Source organism: Bufo bufo, chromosome 4 (genome assembly GCF_905171765.1).
Source record: "Bufo bufo chromosome 4, aBufBuf1.1, whole genome shotgun sequence".
Lineage (NCBI taxonomy): Eukaryota > Metazoa > Chordata > Amphibia > Anura > Bufonidae > Bufo > Bufo bufo.
In genome coordinates, this window is record NC_053392.1 from 616,201,640 (window position 1) to 616,222,308 (window position 20,669).

The window sequence follows — 20,669 nt, forward strand, 5'->3', positions numbered from 1 at the left end:
TGTTTTATGACAGAGAATCAGGAGGATTGGTGTTCTTTTTTGTCCCTTTCTGAGTTTGCTTTAAATAACCGTCGCCAGGAGTCCTCGGATAAGTCACCATTTTTTGGTGCATATGGGTTTCATCCACAGTTTGGGACATTCTCTGGAGAGGGGTCTTCTGGTTTACCTGATGAGAAGAGATTTTCCTCGTCTTTGTCATTTATTTGGCAAAAGATTCAGGGTAATCTGAAGAGGATGAGTGAGAGATATAAGCGTGTGGCGGATAAGAGACGTGTGCCTGGTCCGGACCTGAATGTGGGTGATCTGGTGTGGTTGTCTACTAAGAATATCAAACTGAAGGTTCCCTCCTGGAAGTTGGGTCCTAAGTTTATTGGGCGTTACAAGATCTTGTCCGTCATCAATCCCGTTGCCTTCCGTCTTGATCTTCCTCAGACTTGGAAGATCCATAATGTTTTTCACAAGTCCCTATTAAAACCTTATGTCCAACCCACTGTACCCTCCTTTTTGCCTCCTCCTCCGATTGTTGTTGATGGTAATCTTGAATTTCAGGTCTCTAGGATTGTGGATTCTCGCATTATCCGCTGTTCTCTCCAGTACCTCGTTCATTGGGAGGGTTATGGTCCTGAGAAGAGGATGTGGGTCCCAGTGGCGGACATTAAGGCCACTTGTCTGATCAGGGCTTTCCATAGGTCCCATCCTGAGAAGGTGGGCTCTGAGTGTCCGGAGTCCACTCGTAGAGGGAGGGGTACTGTCACCGCCAGATCTATGAGAAGCTCTGGCAGACGTTCTTCTGTACCTCTTGCATGATGTTCTTTTGTTTTGGTTTCACTTTGTCATCTATTTTCCTTCTCCCAGCTGTCATCTATTTACACTAATTGCCTCCCTTTATATCCCCTCCCATACTGCCTCACTTTGCGGTTTATACTACTTCCTGGATTGTGCTCACTGCTAGATGCTGCAACTGCTGGTTCCTCAGATAAGTCTTTTCCTTTATTTGTGTTTTCCTGCTGGCTTGATTCTAGGTGACCCTGACTCCCTCCGTATTAAGTGCAGGGAGCCGGTGATCGTGTCCCTTCACTATTATAGGGTTTTCAGGTGTCACACAGTCTAGGTACGAGGGCATGCAATTATCTATCATAAAGATCTTTGCATGGGCTGAGCAGTCAGGGAGAGCTCTAGGGCTTTTATAGGGCTCACCCAGATGTTTTTTTATAACTTCCAGTTTTCTGCAACACCATCCGTGACAGTTTAGAAAGGATCGTCAAAACTGGAGAGGGGAAGGGGTCTGCCTTTATGTAAAGTTCTGTCTAAAGCCCACACTCCGTGAAGATATAAGTGAGGGACATGAACATGTGGAGTCACTGTGGGTAGAGATACATGGAGCTAAAAACAATAATAAATTACTAATAGGAGTTTACTATAAACCACCTAATATACCAGAGTCCACAGATAATCTACTTCTAAATGAGATAGACAAGGCGGCAAATCATAATGAGGTGGTTATTATGGGGGACTTCAACTACCCAGATATAGACTGGGAAACTGAAACTTGTATATCTCATAAAGGAAACAGGTTCTTGGCAATAACCAAAGACAATTTCCTCTCCCAACTGGTTCAGGACCCGACTAGAGGGACGGCCATACTGGACTTAGTATTAACCAATAGGCCTGACAGAACAACAGACGTGCAGGTTGGGGGACACCTGGGAAATAGTGACCATAAAGTAATAACTTTCCAATTATCATTCAAAGGAGCGTTTCTACAGGGAGGAACAAAAATACCAAGCTTCAAAAAAGCTAAATTTAGCCAACTAAGAGAGGCCATAGGCCTAACTAACTGGGACAAAGTCCTCAAAAATAAAAAAAAAAGCCACAAAATGGGATATTTTTAAAAGCATCCTAAAATCTTATTGTGAGAGGTACATACCGTATGGGAATAAAAGGTTAAGGAACAAAAAGAAACCAATGTGGATAAACAGAACTGTAAAGGAAGCAATAAATGACAAAAAGAAAGCATATAAAACACTAAAACAGGAGGGTATCACGGAAGCACTGAAAAATTATAAGGAAAAAAATAGAACATGTAAAAAACTAATAAAAGCAGCCAAACTAGAGACCGAGAGATTAATTGCCAAAGAGAGTAAAACTAACCCTAAAATGCTCTTCAATTATATAAATGTTAAAAAGTATAAATCTGAAGGTGAAAGCAAAGCTGTAAAAGTATAAATCTGAAGGAGAAAGCAAAGCTGTAAAAGGATAACTGTCACATTTAGACCCTAATTTCAATTTTCATATATGTAGTTACTAATAACATGATATTCCAGAATCAGTTACTATTAGACTGACTTACCCTATATTTAATAAGATTCAGCCCTTAGCAACCAGTCTGCGAAAAACTGCAATTTCATTATTCAGTTAAGATGGCCGCCACTGCCTTCACCCTGAGGCTAATCCCGCCTGCCCTCACTAGCCAGTAACAATAGCCCCCCAAAAGTGTCAGTAACCAGAGCCCTCCCCCCTAAACGGTTAATCTCCTGCAGCACAAAGGGGTCCTCTTGCCACATGTTGCTTTCATTTATACACTGAGCAGATGGCAGATCTCCCTTCCCTGTTGTGCGCTGCTTCCACTCTGCATTCTCCAGCTCTGCTGAGTGAGGGAGCGTCTGCCAAGCGCAGGGACAGGGAGAAGTGCACACAGCCCAGGCACTGTTATCAGCTGCTGGGGAGGACCTGGCTTTAATAATTTACTTACAGTCCCTGGCTGTCAGTAATCTGACCTTGCACGTAGCCTGCTTCTGCGTCCTCCGTCCTTCAACAGATAGACGGACCATGCCTAGCAACCCTATTTTAAGCACAGGTAAAAGTAGGCAGTACAGGGAACACAAATGTGGAATTAAAGGGTAATTGAATACACAGTGAAAATTTGAAATAGGGCCACCAAGGTGATATTAATCACCACAATCCAATACTCCAAAAAAAATTATAATAATACGACAGTTATCCTTTAAATATTTTTTTTCTCCAATGTATTCACTGAGGAAAATAAACTGTCAGATGAAATGCTGAATGTAAAAATAAATTCCCCATTAAAAGTGTCCTGTCTGACCCAGGAAGAAGTACAGCGGCATCTTAAAAAGATTAAAATAGACAAATCGCCAGGACCGGATGGCATACACCCCCGTATCCTAAGGGAATTAAGTAATGTCATAGCCAGACCCTTATTTCTGATATTTGCAGACTCTATACTGACAGGGAATGTCCCACAGGATTGGCGCATAGCAAAAGTGGTGCCAATATTCAAAAAGGGTCCAAAAACAGAGCCTGGAAACTATAGGCCGGTAAGTTTAACATCTGTTGTGGGTAAACTGTTTGAAGGTTTTCTGAGAGATGCTATGTTAGAGCATATCAACAGAAATAAGCAAATAATGCCATATCAGCATGGCTTCATGAGGGATCGGTCATGCCAAACTATTTTAATCAGTTTCTATGAGGAGGTATGGGTAAGTTCTAGACTTGACAGCGGTGAATCAATGGATGTCGTATATCTGGACTTCTCCAAAGCATTTGACACTGTACCACATAAAAGGTTAGTATATAAAATGAGAATGCTCGGACTGGGAGAAAACATCTGTATGTGGGTAAGTAACTGGCTGAGGGATAGAAAACAGAGGGTGGTTATTAACGGTACATAGCAGATTGGGTCACTGTCACTAGTGGGGTACCTCAGGGGTCAGTATTGGGCCCTATACTCTTCAATATATTTATTAATGATCTTGTAGAAGGCTTGCATAGTAAAATATCAATTTTCACAGATAACACTAAACTGTGTAAAGTAATTAACACTGAAGAGGACAGTATACTGTATATATACTACAGAGGACAGTATACTGTATATATACTACAGAGGACAGTATACTGTATATATATACTACAGAGGACAGTATACTGCTACAGAGGGATCTGGATAGATTGGAGGCTTGGGCAGATAAGTGGCAGATGAGGTTTAACACTGACAAATGTAAAGTTATGCACATGGGAAGGAATAATGCAAGTCATCTGTACATACTAAATGGTAAAACACTCGGTAACACTGACATGGTAAAGGATCTAGGAATTTTAATAAACAGCAAACTAAGCTGCAAAAAACAGTGTCAGGCAGCTGCTGCCAAGGCCAATAAGATAATGGGTTGCATCAAAAGGGGCATAGATGCCCGTTATAAGAAGATAGTCCTACCATTTTACAAATCGCTAGTCAGACCACACATGGAGTACTGTGTACAGTTCTGGGCTCCTGTAAACAAGGCAGACATAGCAGAGCTGGAGAGGGTCCAGAGGAGGGCAACTAAAGTAATAACTGGAATGGGGCAACTACAGTACCCTGAAGGATTATCAAAATTAGGGTTATTCACGTTAGAAAAAAGACGACTGAGGGGAGATCTAATTACTATGTATAAATATATCAGGGGTCAGTACAGAGATCTATCCCATCATCTATTTATCCCTAGGACTGTAACTGTGACGAGGGGACATCCTCTGCGTCTGGAGGAAAGAAGGTTTGTACACAAACATAGAAGAGGATTCTTTATGGTAAGAGCAGTGAGACTATGGAGCTCTCTGCCTGAGGAGGTGGTGATGGTGAGTACAATAAAGGAATTCAAGAGGGGCCTGGATGTATTTCTGGAGTGTAATAATATTACAGGCTATAACTACTAGAGAGGGGTCGTTGATCCAGGTAGTTATTCTGATTGCCTCATTGGAGTCGGGAAGGAATTTTTTATTCCCCTAAAGTGAGAAAAATTGGCTTCTACCTCACAGGGTTTTTTGTTTTTTTTTGCCTTTCTCTGGATCGACTTGCAGGATGACAGGTCGAACTGGATGGACAAATGTCTTTTGTGACGTAATTCGGAGGGAACAAACAATTTCCCCGGAGGACAAGAGTCCGGAGCATCCTCCTGTGCCTCCAACACCCTGGCCTCGAAATCAGGATAAAGAGCAGATATGACTATTTCCCCCCCAGGAAAGCTGCGCGACAAAGCAAGCACCTTGATGTTCTTAACCCTAGGGTGGTAAGTGACTATGAAGTTAAATATGGTGAAAAACAATGACCATCTGGCCTGCCTTGGGTTCAGTCGCTTAGCCGATTTTAGGTAGGCCAGATTCTTGTGATCTGTAATTACTGTAATAGGATGAATTGCTCCTTCCAACCAATGACACCATTCCTCAAACACCAACTTAATGGCCAGCAATTCCCTATTCCCCACATAATTCCTTTCAGCAGTCGAGAGTTTTTTAGAGAAAAATGCACATGGGCGCCATTTACTGGGTGAAGGACCCTCAACAATAAATGGCTGAGACACGTCCGGTTGCACCAGAATAGGGTCTGAAGCTAAACATTCCTTCACAGCAGAAAAGGCCTGTAATGCCGCATCAGACCAGATAGAAATATCAGCACCCTTCCTAGTCATGTCTGTTAAAGGTTTAACCACCGATGAATAGTTCAAGATAAATTTACGATAGTAGTTGATAAACCCCAAAAACCGCATAAGCGCTTTCAGATTTCCTGGTCGATCCCAGTCCAACACGGCACGGACCTTCTCGGGATCCATACGAAAACCTGAGGATGAGAGCAGGTAACCCAGAAATTGCACTTCCTGTACAGCAAATACACACTTTTCATCTTAGCATACAACTTATTCTCTCTTAGGATCTGTAACACCTGTCTCACATGATCCTGATGAGTCTCCATATTAGGCGAATAAATTAGTATGTCATCAAAGTATACGACAAACCTCCCCACCAGATAATGAAAGATGTCATTGACAAAGTGCTGAAAAACCGCAGGAGCATTTTTTAACACAAAGATCATGACCAGGCTTTCAAAATGACCCTCAGGGGTATTAAATGCGGTCTTCCACTCTTCCCCCTCCCTGATCCTTACCAGAATATATGCCCCCCTTAGATCCAATTTATAGAACACCTTGGCACCGACAATCTGACTAAACAAATCTGGAATCAAAGGAAGGGGGTAAGGATCACAGACGTTAATATGATTGAGCTCACGGAAGTCCAGAAATGGCCTCAGGGTACCATCCTTTTTCTTTAAAAAAAAAAAAAACAGCAGGAGACTTGGATGGTCTAATATGTCACTGGTGAAGGAACCAGCAGGTTCCAAGTAAACAACCGGGGGGGATACAAAACACAACAAGTGGAACACTTAACTTCTGAGGATGATGGATGAACAGGACTTCAACAAGAACCACACTTTAGCTCTTCCAAAACCAAATGAAGCTATACAGAGCAAGGAGTGATGGGTAAAGTCAGACTAAATAGGAGGAGGAAAAGGTCACATGATCCACACCTGAACAGAAGGTGTGGACATACCAGCAACACACAGACAAAGTGAAACCAAAAGAGGCTGTCAGATCACACATGTGCAGCCAGTCTTTCAGACCTTTCAACACCTGTCACAGGTGTGACAGTGGCAGCCTGCTTGGTTCCCTTGGGTAAAGTCCAGATCCCTGTAAAGATGTCAAAACGGTGAATACCAGGGAACCAACAGGACAGTGCCCTTAGATTTCAACCAAAATAAACCTTGATAGTTGAAGCAGTGGATCTACACCCATGGCCTGTTACATACCCTCTCTTCTTTGGACTGAACTGGTGTAGTAAATTCTTTAGAAGGGTTAGTGCATGAATGTTCTCAGCAGGCTCCTTGGAACTTTCTTCTGGGCCAAAACCTTTACCTCTGACTTCCTTTATGTCCAATATCCTTGACCTTATACTCATTTTCTGTGTCAGCAGGTGTAGAAGAAGGAGCAGAACATCTGGAGTGACAGTTGAACACAATTGGTTTGAGGAAGGAAAATTAGGGAGGTTAATTAAATGGGGTGCCAACTTATGCAAGGATAACTTGAGTCTGATTTTTTGGAGGAGAGACAAACCTTGTCTACAGGAGAAAACTAAGGTGCTTACCATTAGCAGATCTCCTCATGCAAGGAGAAGCCTATAGCAGGGATATTTTAGTCTCTTTTAGGATTCTTTAAAGAGCTTTAGAAAAGTTGACAGAAAATCCTGAAGGTTATAAGTCAGTGGGTCCTCCCATGCCCTGGGGTGGGGGTGGGGATGTTGGCTTAGGCTAAAGGTTCACTGGACAGGAAGAAAGCCATGAAGCAGACATCAGACTAAAAGGTAGGAAACTCATGAGCTAAGAACTTAAAGTAGATCTTAAATCACGGTGGCAGAGTTAGATGCAAGCTTGAACCACTAAAGGCAGAAGTTGGTTGTTGCAGCGGCACTGGCGCTGTGGAAGAACTGAACAAGAAACCAAAGAATTTGATCGAGCAGAGATGAGGTTTAAATAATGTAGTAGTAGTGAATTTCTTAAATCATTTTGGCAGTCCCAACTTGGTTGGGCCAGCTGGATCCATGGCCTGAGCAAACTGTTACAAAGCAGATGTGGATACACTGTGTGATTTGAACAGGTCTGGTTTTGGCTACTCCTAAGGATGTTATCCAAGTGGCCCCACTGGTCTTCACCCTTTAACCTCAATAAAGGAATCTGGACTCTGCTGCAGGAAAACCACTTGGAGCAGTCACAGGGGTCAAGAAAAACTGGTGTGGAGCACGACGATTGCTGATTACTGGGGGCGCATGGTGATGTCATGACACTGTGAATGCAGGTCCTTCAGCATCAAGAGAGGAGTTTTTTTATTTTATTTTTTATTTATTGGTAATGTCAATCTTAGAGAGCATGGTTCTTCACCCATGGTCAGTTCTCCAACTGACATAGGTCCAGGAGTCTGGACTTATGAGGACAACATGATCATTGCCTCCACAGTGCATACACAGACCATTAGCACATCTATGAGTATGTATCTCTTCTCACAGCCTGACTCTATCCATCTGCACCTGCTCAGATACAAAAGTTGGTATAGCACGAGATAGAGGAGATGGTTTCTGGTTACTGGGGGCTTGATGATAAAGACTTCTCTCACTTGTCACCTCCTTGGCAAGCTCCCAGAAACGCAGGTCATTCTGGGTGTCTATGGTTATCAGGCCATCCAGAGACATGAAAATGTCTCGACCCACCAGCTCATCTTTAATTTGTCCAGAAAGATCATCCCAGAAGGCCGCAACCAACACTTTTCGGAACTGTACAATGTACTGGTTGACTGTGAAATCCTTGGTGAAGGCCAAGTAGTACAGAGGTCACAGAAGAATAATGTCTTAGTTCCTCAAACAACTTCCAAAATGAGTTAAATGAGAGTTTCAAATCTCTTGTGATTGATCCACTTCTCTCCCATATAGGATCTGCCCAGGCTAGGGTGTCTTCATTCAAATGAGAAATAATAACACTTTAGCTGAATCAGATAAGAATTGATGAGACAATAATTCAAAATGGAGGATGCACCGATTTAAGAAGCCATGGCATAACTTTGGGTCTCCATCATAATGTGGAGGAGTAGATAGTCTGGGACCAGAACATCTAGTAGCTTGCGGAGTAGGAGCAGGTGACTGTGGTACCACAGTAACTGTTGAAATAACTTCCATGTGAATGTATACATCATATAGGAATGATTGGATCAGTCTTTTTGTTGTGACAGTTGGAAGAGTTCTGGTAGTCCTATCTGGCGTGACTCAGCAGGATGTATGGCCTCAGCTTACTGTAATATAAACTGAGTGTGGATCCACTGTGCCAACTAACCGATTTGGCTACGGGTTAAACTGAAAGGACGTTGTCCTGGTGGTTCCCTGGTATTCACCATTTAACCACTATACAGAGATCATGACTTTGCAGGAATATTCCTGTATGCTGTTTGTGGCAGCTGACTGACGGGGATCAGAGACACCAGTGCAAAGCACTTACGCTGGGTTCACACCAGAGCGTTCTGAAAGGAGCGCTCTGTATGCGCGATTGTACGGGCGTTTACAAGCGCGCATACAAAGACAAGTGAACACACATTGTCGCGCGTTCCCGAAAGTCTATGTACAGGAACGCGCGACAAACGCCCAAAAAAACGCTCATGTACTTGTTTGAGCGTCGGGCATTTTACAGCGCGATCGTACGCGCTGTAAAACGCCCAGGTGAGAACCACTCCCATAGGGGAGCATTGGTTTCTCCTTGTTGAGCGTTTTACAGCGCGTAGGAACGCGCTGTAAAACGCTCAGGTCTGAACTGAGGGTAAAGGAACAGGCAATATGTGTAATCAGGCTGAGTTCATGGCAGGAAGTGTGCTAGTGTATACGAGAAAGCAATCCAAAGTTAGAGCAGGCAACATTCGTACGTATCCAAGAAGCAATCCGAAGTCAGGGCAGGCAGCGAAGAATCAGAGTTGAGAAACAGGCGGGATTTGTATACAGGATGACAGACAGATCCACAGGTCCACACTTTGTCTAAAACTGACCCTGCCATGGGCATTTTGTCCAGAGAAGTTCAGATCCTTGAATACAATTACTGCTACAGTTTTATCACAGTTATCGTATTTAGCCATTTATTTTTTATATTTTCTTTAACCACTTCACGCAATCTCACGTACATGTACATGAGGGAATGCGGCTCCTTGCCGCATCCTCACGTGGATGTACTTGATGGGATTGGGCGGTTGCAGGATCTGCACCCGCCCGATCTGCAGTACTAATAGCTGGGCTCCTGCTGCATCTGCCGGCATCACCGCGCACAGCGATTAACCCTTTCACATGCCGCGGTCAGCGCTGACCGCGGCAAGTGTGGGGTTTCCATTGGCCCCCCGCACTGTGCTGACAGGGTTGCCAAGCTGCTCTGGCACAGGCATCAGGGCTTGCCAGCTACGGAAGCCCAGTTCATCCAGCCTGAGCGCTGGGTCTCCTAGGCAACTGTCAGTGTCTTACTGTGTAAGACGCTGACAGTTCAATTCAGTACAATACATTCTGCTGCCTAGGAGACCCAGCAAAGGTAAAGTTCCACAGTGGGACAAATATAAAAAGTAAAAAAAGTGAAAAAAGGGTTTTTAATAATGAAAAAAATGTAAGTTTCAAGTGAAAAAAAGCTCCCTCACCATAAAATAGTGTTTAATTTTTTTTTTTATAAAATAAAAAGCAGACATATTAGGTATTGCCGCAGTTCTCTATAAAAATGTCACATAATCTCAGGGGAACGGTGTAAAATTCCACCTCAGGGGAACGCTTTTTGTTACCTTACATCACAAAAAGTGTAATTCCAAGCAATTAAAAACACATATGTAACCCAAAATAGTATCAAACAAACCGGCATCTCTTCCCGCAAAAAATAAGACCCTATCTAAGACAATTGCCCAAAAGATTAAAAGAATATGGCTTTCAGAAAATGGAGACACTAAAACATGATTTTGTTTCCTTCAAAAATGCTTTTATAGTGTAAAAGTGAAATCAATTTTTTAAAAAAGTATACATATTAGGTATCCCCACGTCCGTAACAACCAGCTCTACAAAAATATCACATTGCCTAACTCCTCAGGTGAACGCCGTAAAAAAAAAAAAAAATTGTGCCAAAAGTAAAATTTTTTTGTCACCTTCATCACAAAAAGTGTAATACCAAGCGAACAAAAAGTCATACACACCCTAAAATGGTACCAATCAAACCGTCATCTCTTCCCGCAACAAATGAGACCCTACTTAAGACAATCACCCAAAAAAATAAAAATAAACATGGCTTTCAGAAAATGGGGACACTAAAACATGACTTTTTTTTCCCCTTCAAAAATGCTTTTATAGTGTAAAACTGAAATACATTTTTTTAAAAGTATTAGGTATCGCCACGTCCGTTACAACCAGCTGTATAAAAAGATCACATGGCCTAGCCCCTCAGGTGAACACCATAAAAAAATAAAACATTTTTTGTCACCATACATCACAAAAAGTATAATTCCAAACGATCAAAATACCCCAATATTGCACCAATCAAACCATAATCTTTTCCCGCGAAAAATGAGCCCCTACATAGGACAATCACCCAAATGATAAAAAAAAAATTGCTTTCAGAAAATGGAGACACTAAAACATGATTCATTTTTTTTTAAATGCTATTTTAGTGTAAAACTGAAATACATAAAAAGAGTATATATATTAGGTATTGCCGCATCCGTAAAAACCTGCTCTATAAAATTCACATGAACTACACCCTCAGTTGAATGCTGTTAAAAAAATGAATAAAATCGGTGCCAAAGTAGCCATTTTTTGGTCACTTTGCCCCCAAAAAGTGTCATATTGAATTATCAAAAAATCATATATACCCAAAAATTGTACCAATAAAAATGTCAGCTCTTCCTGCAAAAAAGATCCCCTGCACAAGACGATTGGCAGAAAAATAAAATAAATGTAGCATTCAGAACATGAAGACACAAAAACATTATTTTTGATTTCAAAAATGCTTTATTATGTAAAACTGAAACAACAACAAAAAGACACATATTTGGGATTGTCGCATCCGTATCAACCTGCTCTATAAAATCAACACATGATCTATCTAAACTGTGCCGCAACAGCCATTTTTTGGTTATCTGGACTCATAAAAAGCGTAATATCGAGCGATCAAAAATCATATGTACCCCAAAATAGTACCAATAAAACTGTCACCTCATCCCGTAGTTTACAAAATGGGGTCACTTTTTGGGAGTTTCTACTCTGGGGGTGCATAAGGGGTAGTGATGGACAAAAATCGTCCGGGTGCGATTCGCGAAAAAAAAAGTTGGCGGGCCCCATTCACTTTCATAGCAGGCGAGCCTGAAAAACCTTCAGCTCATATTTGCAGCCAGTAAATACTTACTAGAAGTGCACAAATAGTCCCACAACATGGACAGTGACATACCAGAGGGGGATCAATGACAAAAATTCCCACAAAAAATATATATTTTAGGTTACATGCACACGCAAAATAGCGGATCCGTGTTCCTGTGTTTTTTTACATCCACATCCGTTCCGTTTGTCCGCAAATTTTGTAGGTTGTGTTTCCGTGTGTCTTCAGTTTTTTTTTGCGTTCCTCAAAAAAAAACTGAAGGCTGTAATTATTGAAATGTAATATATACAGGTTTCCCAGCAACCATCCGCAAAAAAAAAAAACGGATGCGAATGGCATACAAATGGCTTCCGTTGGCCATTCACATTTTTTACGGACCCATTGACTTCAATGGGTCCGCAAAACATTTATTGCGGACAAGAATAGGACATGCAATACTTTTTTTGCGAACGGGGAACACGGACAGCGGATACGGAAAAATAAATGGTTGACTACACCGCAAATTTAACGGCTCCATAGAAATGCATGGGTAACCATCCGATCAGCCAAAAAAAATGGAACGGACACAGAGAAAAACATGTAGCCTTAATCATGGGCAATTTTTATGCGTCTTAAAGGGAAATTCTCAAAAATGTGCCCTGCTGGAGCCTAGAAGAATTTTATTTTAAGCCACGGGAGTGCGAGCCCTAAAAATTAGGCATTCACCTGACATAACAGAAATTGTGATTATGTGGCTCGAGGTACATTATGCGGTAAATGGATAAAAAATTTACTGTAGCCCACTGGAGTACAGGCCCCAAACATTAGGCATTCACCGTACAGAAAAGATCAAGTGATTATGTGGCTGGAGGTATATTAGACGGTCATTGGATACCAATTTTACTGCAGGCCAGTGGAGTACAGGCCCCAAACATTAGGCATTCACCGGACAGAAAAGGCCTTTTGTGACGCTGTATTTACACAGGGACCATTCTATGTTCTGTGTGGTGGCGGATATGTGTGGGCTGGCATGCGGAAATTCAATTAAACGTAGTCGTCACAGGTGTTGAATTCCTTCCAGATCCATGCCTCATTCATTTTTAGAGAGCTAGGCGAGTGCACTTATCGGTCACGATCCCCCCTGCTGCGCTGAACGTCCTTTCGGACAGGACACTTGACGAGAAGTTCCATGGCAAATTGTGCCAGCTCTGGCCACAGGTCAAGCCTGCACACCCAGTAGTCAAGGGGATCCTGGCTTCATATCGGCTGTTAAAGATGTAGTCGGACACCTGTCGGTCTAGGCGTTCCCTGAGGCTGGATCCGGGGGGCTGTCGATGGGTTGGTTGCAAGAATGATCTCATATCCGAAGTGACCAACACATCTTCAAACCGCCCTCTTCTTGCATGCACGGTAGGATTAGTACCCACAACTGTTTCTCTGTGGGTGGAAATTCCTCTGCCAGCGCCCACAACAGCAGAATGCAGCATCTCTTGCAGCAAGGCCTGGAAATGCTGCATTCTGCCAGCCCTCTGTGATGCTGGTACCATGTCCGCCATTTTGCGTTTGTACCGGGGGTCTAAGAACGTTGCCACCCAGTACTGGTCCTTGCCCTTCATGCATTTTATACGGGGGTCCCTCTTCAAACACTGGAGCATGAAGGCCCCCATTTGCACTAAATTAGAAGCGATGGAGCGCCCTGGCTCTTGCTCATCACCCAGGACAATGTCGTCCTCGGTCTCCTCCCCGCATCCATGGACAATACCAGGTATCCCAGAAAAGTTTAAGGCCTGCTCTTTTTGCTCCTACTCCTCCCCTGAGGCACCATCCTCCTCTGACTCCTCTTCAGACTCCTGCTGACTTGTCTCAGATGAAGTAGCCCCCCCTGGGAATTCATTCAGCATTGCGACTTCCTCATCTTCCAGCTCCTGCTTCTTGACGGCTTGATCAATGACACGATGCAATGCACGCTCCAGAAAATAGGCGTAAGGTACAATGTCACTGATGGCGCCCTGGCTGTGACTGACCAGTTTGGTGATCTCATCAAATAGCCGCAGAAGTCTGCATGCGTCGGGCATGAGCAGCCACTGGCGCGGTGAAAAGAAACCAAGCTCTCCAGAACCTGTCCTGCTGCAGATTTTGTACAGGTAGTTGTTAACGGCACATTGCTGCTGGAGCAGCCTATCAAGCATATACAAGGTGGAGTACCAGCGTGTCCGGCTGTCACAAATCAGACTTCTGATGGGCAGGTGGTGTCGCCGCTGAACGTCAGCAAGGCAAGCCATGGCGGTGTAAGATCTTCAAAAATTTTTCTGGTTTGTCGCAAGACGTCCTGAACCCCGGGATATTTGGCAACGAATCGCTGCATGACTAAGTTCAGGATGTGTGCCATGCACGGCACATGTGTCATTTTGCTCTGTTTCAGCGCACTCAGCAGAACCGTTGTCACCGTTGTCGCACACCACTTTGCCAACTGTCAAATCGAGCGGGGTAAGCCACTGATCGGTCTGTGACCGCAGAGCTGAAAGCAGTGCAGGACAGGTGTGGCTCTTGGCTTCCAGACACAACAGCCGCAGCACAGCATGGCAACGTCTCACCTGGCACGTCGAATAGGTTCTGAGGAGCTTGGGGAGTGCAGCAGAAGAGGCGGTAGCAGTGGAAAAGAAGGAGTCAGCCGAGGATGGAGTAGGAGAAGGAGAAGAAGAGGCAGGCCTGCATGCAATCCGTGGCGGTAACACCAAATCCACACGGGTGCCATGGGTTGCATGCTTGACAGCTGTCAGAAGGTTCACCCAGTGGGCAGTAAAAGTTATGTACCTCCCTGCTAATTTTTGCTAGACCACGTGTCTGTGGTCAGATGTATCTTGGCACCGACACTGTGTGCCAGAGATAAATTCACTTGCCCCTGAACGTGGCCATATAGCTCTGGGATGCCCTTTTGGGAGAAATATTTCCTTCCGGGGACCTTCCATTGTGGTGTGCCAATGGCCACAAATTTACTAAAGGCCTCCGAGTCCACCAGTTTATATGGCAGTAGTTGGCAGGCTAGCAGTTTCGACAAGCCAGCGGTCAGCCGTTGGGCAAGAGGGTTATCCATCATCATCAACTTTTTACGTTCGAACATTTGGGCCACAGAAGCCTGCCTTTTGCCAGATGAACACAACAACGGCACGGTGGAAGGTAGAGTGAAGGACAAACGGGAGGAGAGAGGAGAACGAGAAGAGGCAGGACGTAGAGCGCCGGGAGTGTGGCTTTGTGGGTTCTGACAGTGTTGCTCCCACTGGGCTCGGTGATGGGAAGCCAGGTGCCTTCTTAAGGCGGTCGTCCCTAAGTGAGTGTTGGGCTTACTGCGACTTATGCGTTCACAGCACAGGCTGCAGATGACAACAATATTGTCAGCAGCTGACACGTTAAAAAAATCCCACACTGCGGAGCCATTTGCCAGCATCTTGGGAGCGCCAGATGTGACATGGTGGATGGCTTGCTCCAGATACATTTGCAGTCTGCTTTTTGCCTCCTGTACACTGCGAGTTCTGCCTGCTTCTCTTACTTCTACCCCCTATCTGCTGCTCTGTCTCTCCCTCTGAATTTCCCTCCCCTTCCTCTGTAGTGATGAGGGGCAATTTTCTAATTGGCAGCAACTTGTGAGATAGTGAGAAAGAACTCCTGATCACGGTAAGTAATTGTACATTACAGCACTGTTTTAGATTAAAATTCCATGCATGTTATAACAACAGCTTTATATGCAGATAGTTTTTCAAAGTATTCGAGATCGCGCAAATCGCCACTATTGATTCAAATATTTTAGTGCAATACATACAACTTCACCTTTAACTCCTTAAGGAATGGGCTCATTTTCACCTTAGGGTCCAGGCCATTTTTTGCAAATCTGACCGCTGTCACTTTATGTGTAAATAACTTTAAAACGCTTTGACTTATCCAGGCCATTCTGAGATAGTTTTTTTCGTCACATATTGTACTTCATGACACTGGTAAAATGGAGTCCAAAAAATTCATTTTTATTTATAAAAAAATACCAAATTTGCCAAAAACTTTGAAAAATTAGCAAATTTCCAAGTTTCAATTTCTCTACTTCTATAATGCATAGTAATACCTACAAACATAGTTATTACTTTACATTCCACATATGTCTCCTTTATCTTTGGATCATTTTGGGAATAACATTTTATTTTTTGGGGATGTTACAAGGCTTAGAAGTTTAGAAGCAAATCTTGAAATTTTTCAGAAATGTTTAAAAACCCACTTTTTAAGGACCAGTTCAGGTCTGAAGTCACTTTGTGAGGCTTACATAATAGAAACCACCAGAAAATGACCCCATTCTAGAAACTACACCCCTCAAGGTATTCAAAACTGATTTTACAAACTTTGTTAACCCTTTAGGTGTTCCACAAGAATTAATGGAAAATAGAGATACAATTTCAAAATTTCACTTTTATGGCAGATTTTCCATTTTAATAATTTTTTTTCCAGTTACTAAGCAAGGGTTAACAGCCAAACAAAACTCAATATTTATGGCTCTGATTCTGTAGTTTACAGAAACACCCCATATGTGGTCGTAAACTGCTGTAGGGGCACACGGCAGGGCGCAGAAGAAAAGGAATGCCATATGGTTTTTGGAAGGCAGATTTTGCTGGACTGGTTTTTTGACACCATGTCCCATTTGAAGCCCCCTGATGCACCCCTAGAGTAGAAACTCCATAAAAGTGACCCCATTTTAGAAACTATGGGATAGGGTGGCAGTTTTTTTGTACTAGTTTAGGGTACATATGATTTTTGGTTACTCAATATTACACTTTTTGTGAGGCAATGTAACAAGAAATAGCTGTTTTGGCACAGTTTTTATTTTTTGTTATTTACAACATTCATCTGACAGGTTAGATCATGTTGTATTTTTATAGAACAGGTTGTCACGGATGCGGCGATACATAAATAAAAAATGCATACATATTAGGTAAGTTTTACACAATGATTTAATTTTTGAAACAAAAAAAATATCATGTTTTAGTGTTTCCATTGTCTGAGAGCCATAGTCTTTTCAGTTTTTGGGTGATTTTCTTGGGTAGGGTATGATTTTTGCGGGATGAGATGACGGTTTGATTGGTACTATTTTGGTGGGCATACGCCTTTTTGATCGCTTGCTGTTGTACTTTTTGTGATGCAAGGTGACATAAAAATGGTTTATTTAGCACAGTTTTTTATTTTTTACGGTGTTCATCTGAGGGGTTAGGTCATGTGATATATTTATAGAGCCGGTCGATACGGATGCGGCGATACCTAATATGTCTACTCCCCCCCCCCCTCCCTATTTTTACCATTTTTTTTTTTACCTTATTTGGGGAAAATGACGTTTTTGTTTATTTTTACTTAAAACTTTTAATTTTTGGGGGGAAAACTTTATTTTTTCAACTTTTTTTTACTTAATTTTTTGTCCCACTTTAGGACTTCAACTTTTGGGGGTCTAATCCCTTTAACAATGCATTCCAGTACTTCTGTATTGGAATGCATTGGCTGTATGAGTAATACAGTGTGTATTACTCATACAGCTTCCTGCCTGTGAGATCCAGGGGGCTGGATCTCACAGGCTCATCACCGGAAGGCAGTGCCGAAGCCTAAGGAAGGCATCGCGCTGCCTTCCATGCCATCGGGTCCCCCCTACAGCCGCCTGGGGACCCGATGGCACTGCCGCCCGCCGCAACCTACAGTAAAAGCCGCAAACCGCAGGTCTGAAATGACCTGCGGTTTGCGGCGATCGCCGACACAGGGGGTCGCCGACACCCCTGCGCATTGACCCAAGGTGCCTGCTCAATGATTTGAGCAGGCATCTTGTTCCGATCACCGCCCGCCGGGCAGCGGTGATCGGAAATACACATGACGTACCGGGACATCATGCCGTACCGATACGAAATGTGTCCGGAAGAGGTTAATCAGGTCTGACAACATAATACAGATTTTTTTTTTAACTTAGTATTGTTGGGACATCACAGCACTATTTCTGTAGCATGTATGTATAGACAGCAGAGAAATCTCTCTCGCATGCACATTTATTTTCCTGCCACACACTATAACCTATACTATCTAACACTAACTATCTGGATTGTATATGTCAGCTAACTATCTCTATAACCTACACTACACCCTGCACTGGACCCTATCAGCTATTCAGCTATACAATTCCCTATTACTATCTAACACTAACTATCTGGAATATTTATATGCGATTTGGAATGTAATTTGAAAAAGCACAGCACAGCATTCAAGCTCCTCTCTCTCTTTCACATGAAACTCCACAAAATGGCTGCTGGGGAGTGTCTTAATTTATATAGTGAAGGGGTAGGCAACTTTTTCTTAGGGATGTTGCTAAGCTGTGACAAAGCCTTCTCATTGGCCCACAAGCTAGAAGAATGGAGGGATGATCACCTGATATGTACTGTATAAAAAACAAACAAAAAAACCTGAATATATAGCACTATATTCTAAATGTTCGCAAATTCTCAAAGTGCCGATATTCGCGATAGAAATTCATAATACCAATATTCGCGCTCAACACTATTCCTCTCTTGTGGGCACCCACATGACATCCATCGACACATCATCATCATCATCTTCACCACCACTGACATTAGAGATCTCGGAGTAGGCAGCAACAGGGGGGACCTCCGCCCTTGGGCTGATCTGGGTACTGTCGTCAGACCGCTGGGTGGCGGCCGTTGCTACCTCTTCTTCCTGATCCGACGTCAAGAATGGCTGCGCATCGGTAAAGTCTGGGAATGGATGGAAAAATAATTCCTCTGACTCGAGTGGAGGGGCTATGGTGGTGGTGGTGTCTTCGGGGGTGCACACAGCAGAGAGTGAGGAGGGTGTAGATACAGAGGATGAGGAGGGTGTCGAAGCGGAAGGCTGAGTGAGCCACTCAACCAACTGTGGTGCGTCCTTTTACGTAATCGCACGCACCTTCTCCAACTTCCCACTTAGGCTCCGGCCTGGTGCACCTGCCCGACCCCTACCATCCCTGCGGAATGGCCTGCCTGTTCCTCTGCCTGTCATTTTCAAAATGACCCTGTGACACAGTCCCTATAGAAGAGCAGTATTTGTGGAAGAAGGTATATTGCAGGCCTCAATCAATATTTAGTGGAAGCCGGAATATCAATCCCCTCTATCAGTATTTTGTGGAAACAGGTATATAAAACCCCTTATTGAGTATTTGATGAAAGCCGGTATATCAAACAAACCCCTTAATCAATATTTGGTGGAAGCTGGTGTATCGCAGGCCTCAATCAATATTTGGTGGAAGACGTTATATCAATCCCCTCCATCAGTATTTTGTGGAAACAGGTATATAGAACCCCTTAATGAGTATTTGCTGGAAGCCAGTATATCAAACTCCTTAATCAATATTTTGTGGAAGCGGGTGTTTCACACCCCTCAATCAGTATTTTGTGGAAGCAGGTATATCAAACCCCTTAATCACCATTTTGTGGAAGCAGGTATATCGCAACCCTTAATCAGTTTTTCTTTAGGCAACAGGTCTATCACACCAGTTGCAATTAGTTATTCCAATAGCGTTTGTCCCTCTATCTAGCTGCAGTATCGTAGCAGAACTGCACACAACTGCTGCACAATACAAATGCACTATAATACACTTTCTATGTTAGAAAGTATATTATAAGTATATCACACCCCTCAGTATGTCACACCTATCGATAGCACACCTATACCAGTCCTTAAAAGGACTTTTGTAGCGCTATGAGCTAGCATTTGGTGTCCCTAACAGTCTGTCCCTGCTCCACAAAGCAACCTCTCCCTACACTTGCAAAAAACTGAATGTAAAATGGCTGCCAGATCGGATTTATTTATTGGGTAGGGGGTGTGTCCATGTGCTGAAATGTCTCAATTGGCTGTCCTGTCCCACCTGATGGATGTTTCATGGGTCAAAGATTGGCGCTATGCAAAAAAAATATGGAGCGTGCGAATATAGCCATATGTTCGCATATTCGGCAAATTACGAACGAGCAAAGTTCGCCACAAAACGACCACTGGGCGAACCACAAGGCCATCTCTAATAAGGAGGTCTTCAAGTGTAACATGGCAACTTAAAATTATCCCAGTGAAATCTGCCCTCCCAAACCCATATGGCCCTCCTTTCCCTCTACGCCCTGCCAAGTGCCCGTACAGCAGTTTACGACCACATATGGGGTGTTTCTGTAAACTGCAGAATCAGGGTAATAAATATTGAGTTTTATTTGGCTGTTAAACCTTGCTGTGTTACAGGGAAAAATAGATTAAAAAGGAAAATCTGCAAAACAAAGTGAAATTTTTAAATTTCACCTCCATTTCCATTCTTGCGGAACACCTAAAGAGTTAACAAAGTTTTTTAAATCAGTTTTGAATAACTTGAAGAGTGTAGTTTCTAAAATGGGGTCATTTATGGGTGGTTTCTACTATGTAAGTCTCACAAAGTGACTTCATAACTGAAGTGGTCCTTAAAGTGGGCTTTGGAAATTTTCGTAAAAAAATTTAAGATTTGCTTCTAAAATTCTAAGCCTTCTAACGTCCTAAAAAAATCAAATGACGTTTACAAAATGATACCAAGATGAAGTTGACGTCTGGAAAAAAGTACAGTAACAACTATTTATGAGGTATCACAATCTGCTTTAATAGTAGAGACATTCAAATTTCCAAAATTGTGAATTTTTCTAATTTTCTGTAAATTTTGGAATTTTTTATAAATAAAGGAGAAACATATTGACTCAAATTTACCACTTACATGAAGTACAATATGTCAGGAGAAAATCTCAGAATCGCTTATATAAGTAAAAGCGTTCCAGAGTTATTACCACATAAAGTGAAACATGTCAGATTTGCAAAATGTGGCTTGGTCCTGAAGGTAAAAACTGTCTTGGTCTTGTAGGGGTTAAGAAACCTG

General features: G+C 42.9%; 2 protein-coding genes across 2 annotated transcripts in view; both read right to left on the minus strand.

The window, feature by feature from the left end:
* LOC120999664 (oocyte zinc finger protein XlCOF6-like) overlaps nucleotides 1-20,669 on the minus strand; it is a 2,208,135-nt gene that overhangs the window by 1,121,593 nt on the left and 1,065,873 nt on the right. The window lies entirely within an intron of this gene.
* LOC120999657 (zinc finger protein 260-like) overlaps nucleotides 1-20,669 on the minus strand; it is a 344,532-nt gene that overhangs the window by 313,717 nt on the left and 10,146 nt on the right. The gene's annotated exons all lie outside the window — the stretch shown is intronic.